Raw genomic sequence first — 5,228 nt, 5'->3', positions numbered from 1 at the left:
AGCACATTTTCCAGATCTCTCACCAACTGAAAACGTCTGATGAATGGTGGGCGAGCAACTGGCTCGTCACAATACGCCAGTCACTACTCTCGATGAACTGTAGTATCGTGTTGAAGCTGCATGGGCAGCTGTACCTGTACACGCCACCCAAGATCTGTTTGACTCAATGCCCAGGCCTATCAAGGCCGTTATTTCGGCCAGAGGTGGTTGTTCTGGGTACTGATTTCTCAGGATCTATGCACCCAAATTGCGTGAAAATGTAATCACATGTCAGTTCTAGTATAATTTATTTGTCCAATGAATACCTGTTTATCATCTGCATTTCTTCTTGGTGTAACAATTTTAATGGCTAGTAGTGTAATATAGCATCACCACTGGGGGACAGACGTCGTATCATGAGATGGTCCTGACTAGTCAAAATGGCTACGTAATCCTTGGCAGTATGCGAGCTTGAAGAGTAACTGTGGGACCACGGAATACCAGGATATCGCTTCTCAAATCATCACTTACATGTTTCTCTCTTAGGAAGTAAACTCGGCCAGAAGTTGGAGAAAGTGAAAAATGAGACTCATCGGATCAATAACTTTCATCCACTGCTCCACTGTCCGCGTTCCATGGTTTCAGAACTCTCTTCTCCTGTTAATCGCATTTGCGTCAACAACTCGCCTGCAGTTCTCAGCTTATGGAGCTCCCTTCGTTTTGTTCTGGTGCTGACGATGTTCGCGAGTGCGACTTTCAGTTCTACACTGACTTTTTCAGCTGTCGTCCTCTTATTTTTCAAAACAATCGTCTTCTATGACCGTCTGTCACAATCACTCAACACACATTTTCGTTCAGGTTGTGACGCAACGGATGATGTCTTTTCGCTTTCCATTTTTGGTATAAATTTTCGGTATGGTGCTTCCTGAAAAACCAAAGACTGTCTATCTTCGCTACAGAAGCACCCACCACACGAATACCAACAATTTGCACTGAGCTCCGACGTAATGCACTCACAACTACACAGAACACTGCTCTGACCAGGATTCACACTTGTATTGAGGACATTGGGTAGGTGCCGTTCGTGGCCACTGCACAAATACAACAGCGCAACCTCCATGCTTGGCTCAGCTTCCGCCATTACAGGTATGTTCAAGCAATCAGTCCTCGCGGTGTTTGTATACTTTTTCGACACCATGTATTTCACACACATCTGTAACATATTTCATTGGTAGTTAGCTTCACTTTGCTGTTTCTTCTGAAATCTGAGCCAAATTGTAATTCTGTCTGGGTAAGAAACATGCACAAAATCTTGGGCAATTTTCTCCTATGTAGGTGTGGAAATGAAACAAACACTTTTTACTTTTGTAATAGGGTAAGTGCCAACGGCCATGCCGCAGTGGTAACACAGGTTTCCTTCAGATCACCGAAGGTAAGCGCTGTCGGGCTGGACTAGCACTTGGATGGGTGACCATCCGGTCTTCCGAGTGCTGTTGGCAAGCGGGGTGTCCTCAGCCCTTGTGAGGCAAACTGAGGAGCTACTTGATTGAGAATCAGCAGCTCCAGTCTCATAAACTGACATACGACCGGGAGAGCGGTGTGCTGACCACATGCCCCTCCATATCCGCATCTAAAGACGCCTGTGGTCTGAGGATGACACGGCGGCCGGTCGGTGCCGTTGGGCATTCCAAGGCCTGTTCAGAAGGAGTTTAGTTTTTAATAGGGTAAGTACTTCATCACATTTCTTCACTTTCACTTACATTCAGTCTCTCTTTAAAAAAAAAATGTTTTTCACATGAGTCTGGGTTTAAATAAAAATTCGAGGACCTTTGAATGTAACTTTATTTCAGTTTAACGAACACTATCCTAAAAACAAATGAGCTCATTGTCGTAAAACATTCTTTGAAGGTTGAGTACTACACCATGCTTTACTCCTTCTACGGACGGACGTATTTGATCTACCACGAATTCTTCATCTCCAAGTTATGTAAGTTTCCGTTTGAGGGCGTTGCTCCGGTGTATAAGCAGCCTAGCGCGATTCCGATGCTAGTTTATAAGCGGCGACGTATAGGTGAGGGATTAGTTGTGTATTCGTGTCATTCCGACGTGCCTGCGGTAAATGGGTAAACATGAACTATGGCGACATTATTACCAAACGCAGCATGGACCAACGTGTTGTTATTCTTCTCTTGGCTGCTGGAGGAAAAATAGCGGTGGAGGTGAATCGAAGAATAAAGAATGTATATGGGGGAGCATGCCTATCGAAAATGGTGCGCCAAGGGGAGATGCTGCCACATGGCAACGCACGTCTCCATATCGCAACTGTCGTAACGCAGAAGTTACGCCAACGCAAGTGGAAAATACCCGAGCACCCGCTCTGTAGTCCTAATCCTTCCCCACGCGATTATTTCGTCTTCGGTCCTTTGTTTTACCAAACGGGTATTTTCAGCTTGGTGCGTCGCTAGGATGATTGCCTCAATACTCAAGGCTATTTTGCCTATTGGCACACCCACTACGGTCTCTACGGTTTTCGAACTGAAACTTTTTTGTCGCCCTTTAGATACACTACTGGCCATTAAAATTGCTACACCAAGAAGAAATGCAGATGATAAACGGGTATTCATTGGACAAATATATTGTACCAGAACTGACATGTGATTACATTTTCACGCAGTTTGGGTGCATAGATTCTGAGGAATCAGTACCCAGAACAACCACCTCTGGCCGTAATAACGGCCTTGATACGCCTGGACATTGAGTCAAACAGAGCTAGGATGGCGTGTACAGGTACAGCTGCCGGCCGAAGTGGCCGTGCGGTTAAAGGCGCTGCAGTCTGGAACCGCAAGACCGCTACGGTCGCAGGTTCGAATCCTGCCTCGGGCATGGATGTTTGTGATGTCCTTAGGTTAGTTAGGTTTAACTAGTTCTAAGTTCTAGGGGACTAATGACCTCAGCAGTTGAGTCCCATAGTGCTCAGAGCCATTTGAACCATTTGAACCAGGTACAGCTGCCCATGCAGCTTCAACACGATACCACAGTTCATCAAGAGTAGTGACTTGCGAATTGTGACGAGCCAGTTGCTCGGCCACCATTGACCAGACGTTTTCAATTGGTGAGAGATCTGGAGAATGTGCTGGCCAGGGCAGCAGTCGAACATTTTCTGTATCCAGAAAGGCCCGTACAGGACCTGCAAGATGCGGTCGTGAAATGTAGGGTTTCGCAGGGATCGAATGAAGGGCAGAGCCACCGGTCGTAACACATCTGAAATGTAACGTCCACTGTTCAAAGTGCCGTTAATGCGAACAACAGGTGTCCGACACGTGTAACCAATGGCACCCCATACCATCACGCCGGGTGGTACGTCAGTATGGCGATGACGAAAACACGCGATGTCGCCAAACACGGATGCGACCATCATGATGCTGTAAACAGAAAAAAAGACGTTTTGCCATTCGTGCACCCAGGTTCGTCGTTGAGTACACCATCGCAGGTGCTCCTGTTTCTGATGCAGCGTCAAGGGTACCCGCAGCCATGGTCTCCGAGCTGATAGTCCATGCTGCTGCAAACGTCGTCGAACTGTTCGTGCAGATGATTGTTGTCTTGCAAACGTTCCCATCTGTTGACTCAGGGATCGAGACGTGGCTGCACGATCCGTTACAGCCATGCGAATAAGATGCCTGTCATCTCGACTGCTAGTGATACGAGACCGTTGGGATCCAGCACGGCGTTCCGTATTACCCTCCTGAACCCACCGATTCCATATCCTGCTAAGAGTCATTGGATCTCGACCAACGCGAGCAGCAATGTCGCGATACCATAAACCGCAATCGCGATAGGCAACAATCCGACCTTTATCAAAGTCGGAAACGTGATGGTAGGCATTTCTCCTCCTTACACGAGGCATCACGGCAACGTTTCACCAGGCAACGCCGGTCAACTGCTGTTTATGTATGAGAAATCGGTTGGAAACTTTCGTCGTGTCAGCACGCTGTAGGTGTCGCCACCGGCGCCAACCTTTTGTGAATGCATAGCACAGCATCTTCTTCCTGTCGGTAAAATTTCACGTCTGTAGGACATCTTCGTGGTGTAGCAATTTTAATGGCCAGTAGTGTATTCACAAAAACTTAGCAGCTTCATTAACTGATTCTCGTGTTGAAAAAAAGGACTGCCGTTGACGAATGATTCTCCGCTGTTTTGCACCACGCTACTCCAGGGAGGACGTTAAATGTATCTGCGGTATGCAGCCGTAGGACATGATCTAGGACACCGAAACAAGCTGACAAAATTACTGGTTCACTTCGGTGCTAGTTCTGGCCCTCTGGTTAACTCCCTGAACAACAAATCAGAGACAAACAGTTGTTCATACTTGCTACAGTATTCCAAGTATACAGGAAACAAATATCAACATTTTGTTTTCGAAAATTTTTACATCTCATCCCTTCATGCCCACAGAAACGTAACAGCTAGGACCTTTCCGCTTTTTTAACGTTTCTTACTAGCAGATTCTCACTCATATTAATTAATTGAAAAGCTAATGAAATGTCAACAGCAGTCCTACGCATAGGCAAATATAGGCACTGCAAGTAATATTACACTTTGGGAACCACTATGACGAAATAAACATGAAAAATGTATTTCTTATACCTCAGAGAGACACTGTAATTAGTAGGAATGTTTGAAATCACACTGTTTTCTAAAAATCACTAAAATACAATTAAAATCATTGTCTATGACACATATGTTAAACCTGGTATTATTTGGAGGTGGTGATGATGAGGTCCCATACTACGAGGAGAGTAGGGAACGACTAGGCAAGGTCCTAGCATAGGTGGTTTGCCATTGCCTTCAATCCGACAGTAAAATGGGGATGAATGATGGTAATGAAGACAACACAACAACGCAGTCATCTTGAGGCAGGTAAAATACCCCGCTGGGAATCGAACCCGGGACCCCGTGCGCGGGAAGCGAGAATGCTACCGCAAGACCACGAGCTGAGGACTATTTGGAGATAATGAACAGAATAAAATTAAAATCTGAGTCTTACCATCTAGTTACAAAGCATTATCCTGTCTGCTAGTCTCCTTATTACTAAAATGAAGTACAGTTGTATTAAAGTTAGCAAACATGCTAGGAAGAAATTATATTCGATATTTTACAAATAATTCACTACAATGTAACATGTATTGCTGTATTTACATATCTCAGCATTTTCATTGTGAATGGGGCTGATCTGTAAAAAATTCACATAC

General features: G+C 45.3%; 1 pseudogene; it reads left to right on the top strand.

The window, feature by feature from the left end:
- Positions 1-1,360: 1,360 nt before the first annotated feature.
- Positions 1,361-1,478, top strand: LOC124623237 (annotated as a pseudogene).
- Positions 1,479-5,228: the final 3,750 nt, after the last annotated feature.

Source organism: Schistocerca americana, chromosome 7 (genome assembly GCF_021461395.2).
Source record: "Schistocerca americana isolate TAMUIC-IGC-003095 chromosome 7, iqSchAmer2.1, whole genome shotgun sequence".
Classification (NCBI taxonomy): domain Eukaryota; kingdom Metazoa; phylum Arthropoda; class Insecta; order Orthoptera; family Acrididae; genus Schistocerca; species Schistocerca americana.
Note: the sequence above shows the minus strand (reverse complement) of the source record. Positions and strands in the feature narration are given on the sequence as shown.